This window comes from Peromyscus californicus, unplaced genomic scaffold (assembly GCF_007827085.1).
Source record: "Peromyscus californicus insignis strain IS unplaced genomic scaffold, ASM782708v3 Scaffold_13__1_contigs__length_99412109, whole genome shotgun sequence".
Lineage (NCBI taxonomy): Eukaryota > Metazoa > Chordata > Mammalia > Rodentia > Cricetidae > Peromyscus > Peromyscus californicus.
In genome coordinates, this window is record NW_026294424.1 from 17,883,101 (window position 1) to 17,896,741 (window position 13,641).

The window sequence follows — 13,641 nt, forward strand, 5'->3', positions numbered from 1 at the left end:
TAAACAATTATATTTACTAGGGTGACAATATTTTGCATCCTGCTCTGGAATCAGAGACCTTTAGCTTTTGCCTCACTTAATGGCCTCTCTTTAGATTTTATTTGTAAACTGGGGGTTATATCATAGAGCTGATGTGAGAGAAAGGAGCAGTTACAGAGTAGATTGTGGAAATGAGGCACCATTGTTTGCTTGTTATGGTGATGGGCAAATGGGAGGAAAACACTTGCCACATAACAGGCTCCAAGTAGTCCCTTTTCTTTCACAGCTTTATACATTGAGAATCCAGGGCCTTTCAAATCAGCAGAACTGTGCTTTGTTGGGTTCAGCTCCAGTCTGCTTCTGGACTGCTGCACTGATCGGGGGAGGGTTCTAAGTATCTTTCTTTTCTCATACAGGACATTTTTGGATCATATTTTCTTTTCTTTTTAAAATATTTTTATTAATTCTTTGAGAATTTCATACATGCATACGGTATATTTTGTTGACTTTTACCTCCCACTCCTTCCCTTAACTTCTTTGGGATCCAGCTCCCATTCCTTACTCCTTCACAAGGTTGTGCCCTCTTTTTTTTTTAACCCATTAAGTCCAATTTGGGTTGCCCATATACTCATGGGTATGGGGCTATCGCTTGGAGCATTGGTGGACCTACCAGGGGCCACACCCTAAAAGAAAACCTACCCCACCTCCCAGATCATCATCAATAGATCTTCAGCTAGGGGAGGCTTATGAGCCCTACCACACCCATGTTATAATGTTGACTCATTTCATCTTGTGCAGGTAACTACAGCTGCTTTGAGTTTATGCGTGCAGTGGTCCTATCATGGCCAGAAGACACTATCTTGCCCCAGTCCCCCTAAACCCTAACCTCTGGCTCTTCCATGTCTTGGGCCACATTTTCTACTCTCATACTTCTCATCACAAAGCTTATGTGTTTCATTGTAGAAAGTCTGGAGCTTTCAGGAATTCATGGCAAAGTACCAGTTCCTCTCAGAAAGAAAACATCATTAGCAGTTTGGTACATTTCCTGCTGGACTTTCCATGCTTTGCTTAAAACAAAACCACTATCATAAAGTATGCCCAGTTTTCCTTCCTGCTTCAGGCCTTCTATAGATATGACACTTCTGGTCTGGCAGGGTCTCTCTTTGTGTGGTGATGTTTCATATTTACTCCCTGATGTTTATGATAAGTTCTTCCTATTAGCATACTGTAATTAATCTAGACAGCTTTACTTGTTTGTTTATTTATTTAATGAGACAGGATCTTTCTGTGTATCCCTGGCTTGCCTAGAACTGACTGTAGACCAGGCTGACATTAGACTCATAGAAATTTGCTTGCCTCTGACTCCTGAGTGCTGGAATTAAAGACATGTATACCTGGGTCCTAAACAACATTCTTCATTGTTGGTAGTTATGTATTTACTTGTGCAGTTATGTGCATATTTCTGTCCCCATGATGGAATTGTAAGCTTCAGGAAAATGGAAACAATGTCTACTTGCAACTGTGTGCTATGTACTAGCACAAGGATGATCCCTTAACATACAATCTTTGAATGAGTGAATAAATAAATACAAATATTGAAGCATAATTAAAAATGCATGGTTTATATTGGTTGATGGCAGGGGGGCAGATGAAGCCTTTTTTTTTCTTCAGGATTTCAGAAAACTGTGGATTTCTGAAGCCACCTGCTAAGGTGGGAGGATAACTGAGTTGGAAATCAGGAGACCTATGGTATCCTTTCACCCTGCTAGTCCCTGCCATCATCAGCAAGTCACTGACCTTCACCAAACCCTCATTTCCTTACCTGTTGTGCTTTTCTCCCAGGGAATTGCACAATCAGGTAAAATAATGCATGGGAAAGTTCTCACATGATAAAGGGCCATATAAATATGGACAGAACAGCTTTCCATGCATATTTTCCTTGACTGATAAGTCACTTGCAAATTCTGTCCCCAAGATCATTTCCCACTTCAAAGAGTAATAATCACAAATATTTATGAGTGTAAATGCTTTAAGCAGGCAAATACATTTTATTTCATATATGTACATATAATTCTTTATTGATTCTTTGAGAATTTCACATCATGTACCCCAATCTCACTTATCTCCAAGTCCTTTGATATCCACTCCTCACCCCTGCAACATCTCCCCCAAAAGAACGCCCCTCCAAATTTATTGAAAAACAAAACAATCAAAGAAACCATCATCTTTCCCATCTCTCCAACACCTCTTCATTTTTCCTAGTGGTATGGCGAGCTTCAGTGTGTAACACAGTATACCCTTTTGTCCAATCAGCCCCACCCACAATGTTCATTGCAGAGAGTTATTGGTCTGGTTCAAGGCCTCTGATCTCTGACACACCATCGCTGGACCCTCACCAAAACTCCTCTCAGATATATCCTACTGTTGCCCTGAGTCATGGAGATCCTGCAGCTATTGTTCCACAAAACCAGTTCCTTCATGTGTTCCAGCAGGTTATTAGTATGGTAAATGTTAGGGTGGGCCAACCCAAGGTCCAGGATGTCGGTCTGGGTGGTAGCTGAGCTGGTCAGTCTGGACCACTGTGATGGCCCCCTCAGGCGAGGGGTGGAGCCAGCTCTCCTAGGCCCGTGCCATCAGGGTCAGCTGTCCCACTCCCATGGTGAGGGGTAGGGCCAATTTTCCCAGGTGCAGGGGCCATCTCTCTTGTTGCAATATGAAGTGAGGGGCAGGGCCAGATATCCCAGGGCCAATGGTGGTCGGGGTGTGCTCAGCATGGTCCTCAGATTTCAACATGCATTGTTCCTATGGACCCCTGTGATGACATGGGCCATGGATTTCAACACAGACATCAGCTGAAGCAGGACCATAGACCCAGACATGGCCCTCAGCGGCAGCTCTGACCTGGATATCACCATGGCCCAGTGGCAGTGCAGGCCACCCAGATCAGTATGGCCCTGGCTTCAGCATGTCCCTTTGAGACAAATTTTTCTTTGGACTGCCAGCTCACAAAAAGCAACATAAAGACTTATTATTAATTATGAAAGCTTGGCCAATAGCTTAGGCTTGTTCCACTAGCTTTTATAACTTAAACTAACCCATTATATTAATCTACATTTTGCCTTATGGCTTTGTACCTCTCTTCTGTCTATGCCTCCTGTTTACTCTCTATGTCCTCTGGACAGTCCTCAGTGGTAACAGGAGTCATGGACATCAACTTAGACCTTGGCTGATGCAGAGCCATGGACTCAGATGTGGTCCTCAGCGGTAGCCCAGGCCTGGATGTCACCATGGCCACAGGTGGCAGCACAGGCCACTTAGGTAGGCATGGCCCCAGCAGCAGCATGGACCTCAGACACCAACATGGCCCCAGGTGGTGTTCTAGACCCTGGGCATCTACATGGCCTTTGACGGTATCAGGAACCACAGACATCAACACAGCCTACCCTCACTGTGGTAGGACCATGGATCCAGACATGGCCCTAGGTAACAGCCTGGGCCCAGGTGGCAAGCAGGCCACCCTCATCAGCCTATTCCTCACCACCTTTGATTCTTCAGTTCTGCTTCTTTCCACAGCACATGAACCATTCTGCTTCTCTTTCTCTCCTATTTCTCCACCTAATATATTTGCTCATCACAATGACACCTTCCCATCCAGTGATGCAGTGTGCTGGGTGGGCCTGTGGATGCTTTTAGCCAGCCTGGACTGTGAGGACCCAGGCTGGCCCATAGGGGTTTCTACATTTTTTTTCTTACAGGCAGATGTTATAGAGTTTGTTTCAGATTTTTAAAAGTGTGTGTGTGTGTGTGTGTGTGTGTGTGTGTGTGTGTGTGTGTGTCTCATCTCTCTGTCTGTGTGAGTGTATGTGTATGTCAAATGACACACATGGAGGTCAGAGTTCAACTTGCAGGGGTCAGCACTTTCCTTCTACCATGAGATCCTGGGGATTGAACTGGAGCTCTCAGGTTTGGTGGCCAGCACCTTTACCAGCTGAACCACCTTGCTGGCCTGTTTGTTTTAGTTTTCTACTTGGATTGCAAATAAAATAAAATAAAAATTGTGATATATTGAGATAACAGAAACTTCCATGTATATTTCTTTTAAATTTCCACTGGCTGTTGCAGTCAAGGTATTTTCAACAAACTAATGAATATCAATTAAATAGATTATTTAAAGATATTCAGTTTTAAAATATATTTTACCTTATTCAACAGGAAAGGAGTATAATATTTGGAATTTCCCGAGTGGGGTTAATTTCTTTGTGGTATGACTATTGTTCATATTTAGTGGTGATGTGGAAGAAAGAAACTTCTCTACATTTTAGATGCTGAGAAGTAACTCCTGTGTTTAAATTTCATCATGATTGTTTGATGGTTTTCCATTGAGTCTTGTCATTTCCTCTCAATTTTAAGTGATCTGAAGGTATTCCAAATGTGTGTGTTGAGAAGACAAACACATGGAGGAACAGATGAGAATCAGGATGATTATGGCAGAAAAGTCTCTTCTCCGTGGAAATTGTGATCTCGTGGAGAAAATGAGGCTGATTGTTGATTTTATTTATTAAATACTTGAACACTCTGTGTTGACAAGGAATCATTTTTTTATTTTCTTTCTTACCTAACCAATTAATGCATTGAAGAAGAAAAAATTATTTGAAAGTTTCATTGCCTTTGTTTCATAGATAACATGTAATATTTTCAAAGAAAATATCAATTGTATCCAGATAATATTATTTCATAAACTCTTCAGAACTCTATTATTATCATCAGTTAGAAGTGAGGAGTTGGAGACTCTGAGTAAAATGACTTGTCTGAGACTGCAGAGATAATAATAACAGTGATGGCTAGTGTTAGTTGAACGCTTATTCTGTGTTAAGCCTTCCTCATATGTGCTTACATTAAATCTTCACTGTAGCTCTATTACTTCACACATGATATGTGACAAATGAGGATTATGAACAAGAGTTAAGAAAGTTGCACAACTGATTCTTTGCTTAATGCTCTTCTATAGATGCAAGCTAAATGTTGAGTAAAAGTAATGCAATCTCATGTTCTTAGCATACATATGTCTGAAATTCACTTATAAAGTAACTGGTGTTCCTTATTTATTTATTTTTGTGCAGTGAGATAATTTGAACATGGATGGCTGACAATGATTAGTAGAGACAGGAATTCAGCTCTTCTTACCACACCAGGCTTTCTTTAATATATATATATATGATTTTAGCACAGCAGTTGGCAACTTTCTACTCCAAAGCTAAGATGAAGAGGCACCAAAAACCTTATCTTTTGAATATTGGAGGCTGGGTGCTAATTTCAGAATCTAATGATTCCCGTAATCATCTTCTAAGACTCAATCACTCCTCATGCCCAAGACCATTAAACTTTGACAAGCCAAAGAGAAACAGTCATGTGGTCAGAGTCTTATGACTTTGGCCTACAATGGTTACTTTTTTGAAATCATAGATGGGGTGCTCTGAGGACCACCTACAGAGATGGACTGAAAAAAAAGAGAATGTCTTATTTCTTAACAAGCTAATCTCACTCTAGTGCAGCGGTTTTCAACATGTGGGTCACAACCTCTTTGGCAAACCTCTGTCTTTAAAAGTGTGTTGTTATGTTTATATTATGTTAGCAAAATTACTATTATGAACCATCAACAAGAATAATTTTATGATTGGGGGTCACTACAACATGAGGGATAGTGTAAAGGGGTTGCAGCATTAGGAAGGTTAAGAACCACTGATCTAATAACATGAGGGGATGTGTTAAAGGGTTGTGGCATTAGGAAGGTTGACAGCCTCTGATCTAGAGCCTTTGAGAATAAGGGAATGTAGACTGAAGTGAGATAATGAGGCCAACAGAAGTGAGAGAAAACAGCTTGTACCATCTTGTGGCAAGGTGATGTGTGGGCATCCCAGGGGTCAAGAGGTCACCATGGAAAGTAACTAGATTTGAGCTGAGTTTCTAGTACTAGTTAACTCTATAACAATTAAAATTATTATGTTTATTTTCTCACAGAAGTTACTAATCAGTAGGTTATGGGGTAATGTCAAGGGTAGCAACTGAGGGTCACTAGAAGACAAAGACAGATTGACTCTTTGTATTCTGAAGAGTACATGTCCTAAGGAGGCCCCCAACAAAATCCTTACAGAGGTACCAGATGGAAAAACCAGTTTTGAATGCCCACCACACAGAGGCTGATCAACAGAATCAGAGAGAACACAACCTCAGAGCTGAGAGGATCCTCTTGCTCCCTTCTGTTTCTCTCTAAGCCCCGCCTACTACTTAATAGAAAAAGGTAGGAGGGACCCACCTCTTCTGGTTCTGGCTCTGGCCACAATTCCTAAGCTACAGAGAAGGCTAGAGGTGCTGAAGACGAGACTCTAAATGAGATTGGATGTCTTCCCAATGGAGTTCTTTCAGAGCTGTTTGTAAGGGATGAGAACGGGGAATTTAGTGAGTGGGATTAAGATGTAGGAGAAAGTAAGGTATTCATTTTATGAAGTAAGGGTAGTTGGACTGCCTATTACCTATGTAATATTTCATGTAGAGAGTACATACACATAGTATAAAATAATATACCTATAGCTCACTGAATAGTTTTAATCCTTTTCAAATATACAGAAGGCTTAAGATGTGATATTTTTAGGAACCAAGTAGCATTTTTAAAAAAGCCCCCCATTATTGTGTATACAAAAGGAAACTCATGACAGCAGCCAACAAAGTCACCTTCTTTTCCTGTTGTTACTTCTTTGTCACAGCTTATCTCCTGGGAGGAAGCCAGGCACTTACTCATAAGGAGTTCTGACTGGTACACTTATAAATTCAACCAAGTGGTAATATTTAATAAATGGCTTTTTGTGGTAAATACATGAGGAATTGAAGAATCTAAAAAAGGTCAGGCTACAATTTAAGGCATTTTCCCCCTCAGGTAACTGAAGAGAACTAGAGGTAGAATATGCCAGAAGTTGTCATTTGGGTTTTTGAAAATTATTTCTTTTACTTTTTGATATTATAATATAATTACATAATTTCAATGACCCCTTACCTCCTTCCGAACTTTCCCATACACCTTGCCCTCTATCCCCTCTCTTCTTTCTATCCTCTTCTTGCTCTCTATTCCCTCCTTGCTCTCTATCAAATAGTGGCCTTTTTAAAAAAATATGTAATGTGGATTTTTCTGTGGTCCTCACAATTCTCTTTGATCTGCAGCCTGCTCCTCTTAGTTGCAAGACAGTTCCCCAGGTGTATTTGTTGCTGTGAGACAAGTTCCCTCCAGTCTTAGTAGATTTAAGCACTAAGAGTTTGCTATCTCCATTCCTGTGATTGAGGCATCTAGGGATGGCTTAGCTGAATGGCTCTGTTTCACCATCTTCTTGAGGTTGTACTCAAGGAGTCAGACAGGCTATGGTCTTCAGAGACCTTATTAGGTCTGAAGGATCGACTCCTAAACTAACTTAGTGTCTTTAGTGAAGACTTCAGTTCTTTGCCTTCCTACACTGTTTTTTATGGCAGGGCCCCTGACTTCTCCCAAAGCAAGGACAAGAAAGAAACAGAGATAATAGTTATAATGTAATCTCAACAATGACATGCTACCACTTACTTCCTATTCTTTTAAAAAATATATTTACTATTCCATTGACCATACAGATTAACCTTTTCAATCTCTCTTTCTGTGTCTCTCTCATCTATCTATCTATCTATCTATCTATCTATCTATCTATCTATCTATCTATCATAATTTATATATCTGTCTATGATTAAGACTGGAATCTTTGAGAATCATTTTGGAGGCCAGATACCATATCTGACTCATGTAATTCCTTGCTTTTGTCTTGAAAGCTAGCTGCTTCAATTAGCAGCTAATAGTGGGGAAATAATCCAATTATTGCTTGTTTTACTCTATATGTCCTGCACATTAGCTGGTTAAAAGTTTGTGTGGTTTGTGACACATTCATGCCTCAAAAAGGAACCAAGTTTCATGGGTGCAGCTTCCTTGTTAGATACAGAAGACAGGCTCTCCCAGCAGGTGTCATAGTCCACTGACTCTGACAGTCTCTCCACTCCTTCTGTGATGTCTTCTGAGCCCTGCATGTAGGGGTTGTATTGTAGGTGTAGCAGTTGGGGCTGGCCGTCCCATGGTCAGTTGTTCTGGGCATTTTGATCAATTGAGGATTTCTGTAACATTCTCCAGCTGCTGCTGAAAGAAACTTCTTAGTGAGGGGTGAGAACTGCACTTATCTATGGGCATAAAGTGATATTAAGAATGTAGTTGGAGGGGCTGGAGAGATGGCTCAGAGGTTAAGAGCACTGGCTGTTCTTCCAGAGGTCATGAGTTCAATTCCCAGCAACCACATGGTGGCTCACAACCATCCATAAAGAGATCTGGTGCCCTCTTCTGACCTGCAGGTGTATATGCAGACAGAACACTGTATACATAATAAATAAATAAATCTTTTAAAAAAAAGAATGTAGTTGGAAATCAGACTGCTTTAGCAAAGTGGCAGTAGTGCATCCTCTTCTGGACACTAGAATCTCACCAGTCATGGGTAATTGGCTAGGTATACAGTGCTAGGAGTGAATTTCTGTTTTTGAGTAGTCCTTAAGTCCAATTAGGAGGATGTTGGTTGTCCCTAAGATGTAAGTACCACTGTTGCACCCTTGGGGATGTCTTGCTGTGGTGTTCGTTGTTGTGGTTCACAGGTTTTTTAGCTGGGTTAGACTACTGACTGCTTCTCTCCATTGGCAGCTTACATAGCACCTTCAGCTGCTATGAGAGTTTGTTTTTAGGGAGCATGCTTCCAGGTCAGTTCCAGCTCGACTCCCTCAAGTCCTATGACAGAAAGTGTATGGTAGCCAGTACAATGGCAACACTAGTTAACATGCCAATGTGATGCGGGGTGCGGGGGGAGGTGTTCAAGACATTACTTCTAGATGAAGAGCTATAGGCAATTAATGGCTGCTGAGAGGAGACCCCTGATTATTCAATCCTGTGGTCAGCCCTAAACACACATGCATATGAGCAACTCTAATACAGTTTGTATTTATATACAAATGTATATATAAATAGTAATAATTAAAGGGTTCGTGAATTTGAGAGAAAGTTGGGGACTCAGGAGCTGGGGACTGAAATGATGTAAATATAGCACTTATATTTGAAATTCTTTTAAATAATTAAAAAATTTGAAAAAGATCAAGTAATAGGGTAAGTGCAGCTGTGAGTGCCTAGCATCATCTTATATTATGAGGGGTTTTTCTTGGTTCATGATATATACATATATATATATATACATACATATATATATATATATATGTATATACAATGAAATATCCTCTTCATAGTGATAAAGGTTACATTATTTCTTCTTAGATGGACTGGAACATGTCCAACATGGTACATGGTGGAAAAAGCTGACTATTTAACTGTTTAACATTTCAGATATTGAGATTTAATTTGTGTTTTACTTATCCCTGAGAAATACTGTGGAAATACTCCTTATAGTAAATTTGCATTATTTCTCTAGTCTATGTACTTGACTGTGGAGTGACAGAAATGTGTAAAAGAAAACATTTTTTTTCTGAGGCAGAATAGATTCATCATTGAGTTTTCCTGCCAAATGCTGAATTAGATAGTGGAAAAATTCTATTTATTTGGAGTTTGTGAATCTGCCAGCAAACTGTTGGGAAAAAATAAAGACAAGTCAGATGAGGACTTGGGTTATGGAATGAACCATAGATGACATATGACTGCACTTTTTAAGAGAGAATATAGTTTTTCCCCACCTTTTTTTCCTGGTTTCAGAGCCTTTACTAACTTTGATTTGCATAAAACATTTCTATTATACTAAAGAAAAGCAGAAAGGAAAACATTGCATACTGTAGTGTTGAAGTGTTGAAATCAACCTTAAGGGTCAGGAAATTGAAAATACGCTTCCATAGAAACACTAATTTAGTCAGCTCCCACATCTTGTTTCTGAGCCATTAGTTTACTCTTATGATGGAAAGAACATAATATTTACTCTGTATTGTGGTTAAGTTAATGTTACAATGCAAAATACTTTCATATTTTCTGCATGCCCATTTTGAATCCTCTTATTATGGTAGGTTTGACTTTCAGCTGCTTGCATATACTAGAAAGTGCAAAAATATAACCGGTTTTTAAAATTGAAGACAAATAAGAAATCATGAACATACAACAACTTAGAAAAACTACAGCAGATAAAGGTCAACTAGAATTTGAAAGATTGCACTGCTTGCTGATTTTTCTAATTTATTGTCTTCTAAGTTTTCAGAGAGTCACGTTCTGTGCAGTATACTTGGTGTCTAGTCCTTTTGTAGTTTAGTAAGTTCATGGTGACTGCTGTAGTTCCAGTGACTAACTTTTCACTAGAAGTCTTTCCCTCTATTACATCCTAGCAAAGACACACCCTGCCTCTCCTCTGGCACACAAGCCCAGCTCATCTTTATGATGGGCTCTTACACTCACCTAGGCCTCCTGTTGTGTGTTTCAGATCTGCTTCTTAGTAGAATAACAAAATGATACATGTCATATCTTGGAGGCTACTCATGATGGTCACATCGACTTTTAGCTGCTAAACAACACTGCAATTCTGGGGTAAATCCCACTTGGTCCCAGTGTATGATTCATTTTATGTGTTGCTGGATTTTTTTCTAGTACTTTGTTGAGTTTTTTTTCTCATGTGTATGCATAAACAATATTGGCCTATAGTTTTCTTGTGATATTTATGAATAGTAGAGTGTACTTTACCTAAACTTTCAGTTTATTCAAACATATAAAAACAAATTTAATAAAATAGGACAAACATGCTTCTTGGTATTGTGAATGTTAATAAAATTTACTTAGTTGACTTATTTATTTTTTAACCTTTTGCCTGTCAGAGCTCTAAGGAGTGTTCTTGAGTTGCCAGGCAGTGGTGGCACATGTCTTTAATCCCAGCACTCAGGAAGGCAGAGGCAGGTGGATTTCTGTGAGTTTGAGGCCAGCTTGGTCTGCAGAGTCAGGACAGCCAGAGGTACACAGAGAAACGCTGTCTTGAAAAACCAAAAAAAAAAAAAAATTCTCTAGTTAAGAGATACTTAATAAATGCTTAGCTTAGACTTGTGTGCGGTCCTGGGAATGCATTAACAAATGATGAATAGTAGTAGTTAGAATAACAGTAAGTCACATACTGTGTTAGAACACTTGTATGTGACCTCAACCCCCTTCTCTTTCATATTCAGTGGCACCTGTGAAATACAGCAAGTAATTGCATGTCATTTATAGGCTCACTGTGAATATTGAATTAAGATTATTTGTGAACTCTACCTGGCACTTGCTAATAACTATACTTTAGTGATTATTACCTATTATTTCTATTATTATTTCCTTTTATTATACAATAATTTAATGTAATTCTCATAGCCATCCCATCAAAGAGGTTAGTAGCACCTCCAGTTTCACAGCAGAGACATGCAACAGGATTAGAGAGAAGCTCTCTGAGGCCTTTGGTGGTGTGAGTGGCGGAAGCAGTCATATCGAGGCTGCACTCGGCTGTCAAGCCAGCACTGCCGCACTTACAGAGCCTTTCCCTGGGTTAAAGGAGCTCTCACATAGTTTACCAGGAATCCTTGTCTAACAGCCAGCTTAAATCCTTCAGCTTCCAGAAAGATCTTTTAGAGACACATTCCTGTCAAGTCAGTTTGAAAAATGGAACAGAAATATTATCAATTGTGTTTGAATGCTGTTTCTTCATTAGTATAGAGAAGAAATATGTCTATCCATAATGGCAGCTTAAAGTCAAAACATTCCAATATTTCCTTGTACATTCATTTTGTGAGTTCAGTGTTCAGTGGAGGGAAAGTGTAATTAGTATATGAAAGCTATTTTTCTGGATTTTCCTTTAATGTTGAAAAGCTCAGCTGAGCAACCCACACTTTGATGTGTGTTTGGATCCACCTTCTGCTCATGATTTGACTCGTTCCGTCACTGTTTTTCAGGGAAAGACACAAATTACATATGAAAACTTTGGTTTTCTGGACTTTTCTTTAAGGTTAAAAAGCTTAGTAAAGGATCTTTGTTGTCTGCAGGGACATTCTTTCTGCTCTTGGATTTAGTCCTTGTTTGATCAAGGACATAAATTCTAGTGTCTTCTGACCACCTGCCTCTGGGTCAGGTTCCCCCATTTCTGTGGTTGTTAAATCTCCAGTTTTCATACCACATGAAAATTGTAACAGGTCATGTGACAGCGGAAAGAGGGTCACTACATACATGTGAAGCCAAATGTATAAATATTTAGGGCCAAACTTAGTTCACTACTCTCATGTAGAAACAGGATGTTGGGGGATAGGGGGTAAAAAGAGCTGTCACTCAGGGAGAAAGATGAGAGAACCTGGGCTGCGGAGGCATCAGAAAGAAGAAATCTAAGTAGAGGAATTGAGCAGTGACGAAGAGTGGCGATGGGGCTACCACTGCATTCCTGCTAAGAGGCACTGGCAGTGGGCTGTCCCTTCAGATGATGATGCAGCAAAACCAACTTCCCTGGAAAGGAGAAAAGAAAGACTTACCACCTGTGTCTTCCTGTTGGCCCAGTAACTCTCACTAGGGTTTCCAACCCTAGATCAGGAAATTAGGCTCACCTTCTCCCCTGGCCCCCCAATAAATCCCTCAAGGATGGATGAAAACTCAAGAGTAGATAGCTTCTGGAATGAGAAAATAATTTTTATTTTAAAGAAAGAATATTCTAGTGTGCACAAGTATGAACTGCCCAGTGGCCAGATATGTTGTCCTGAGGAATTTTCCTTGTGTTTCTTCCTCTGTCACTTTTTTATTCCTGACTTTTGGTATGGCCCTTCTTTGAAGTGTTGCCTCATACAGCTGTTATGATGTTTAATCTGCAGCTGCCAACTTCTGGTCTGTCAGTTCCAAGAAGCAGGGTGAAGGAGACAGGGGTCTTTCCTGCTTCTGAGTCTTAGCCCCAACCAAGTTGGGATCTCTAGTCAATATTGAATTTTTTTCAAGCCTGGCTTTATCTCATCTCTGCTCTGGAGTAGCACAGCAGAATTCTGTACAGAATTCAAATTGCTTATGCCTACACAAACTTCAATTTATTTCTCTTTCCCTGATTCTTCCCCTCCTTCCATCCAAGTAAGTCATTTTTTTTGGTGCATGTGTGTGTGTGTGTGTGTGTGTGTGTGTGTGTGTGTGTGTATGGATGGATATGTGTGTAATGTTTGCTTTAAAGATCTTTTTTGTTTTTCAAGATAAAAATTGTATTAGAGTTTTAAAGCTAAGTAGGGTATAGGGTACTTTCCTTAGGAAAAACAGAGTAATCATTTAAAAGGCTGACCATCTGGTTTTGATTCTAATGTTAGTGTATTTGACACTTTGAATAAGAGAAGTTGTGGCTTTTCATTTTAGAAGGCTGACTACTCACAATTCTCCTGCCTCTACTATGGCCGTCTAACTTGAAGGTGAAATGGTCTCAAGTGTGCTTATTTCCTATCTGACCTGGCATAGGACAGCATGGATTAGCAGTCAGGAACATGCAGAATTAGTATTTGAAGGCAGAAAGCAGGAAGCAAGTTAAAGCAGCCCCATTCTCAAACATGGGAAGGCATATATGTTAGAATATTGCATTGTGTTGTCTTTTGGGACATTCGATA

The 13,641-nt window shown here is 39.8% G+C and overlaps 1 long non-coding RNA gene across 1 annotated transcript in view; it reads right to left on the reverse strand.

Moving 5' to 3' along the window:
- Nucleotides 1-1,853: 1,853 nt before the first annotated feature.
- The window catches only part of LOC128108269 (uncharacterized), a 132,903-nt gene continuing 121,115 nt past the window's right edge, over nt 1,854-13,641 (reverse strand). Inside the window, exon 3 of the long non-coding RNA XR_008217405.1 lies at nt 1,854-12,517. This is a non-coding gene — a long non-coding RNA (uncharacterized LOC128108269). The remainder of the gene's footprint in view (nt 12,518-13,641) is intronic.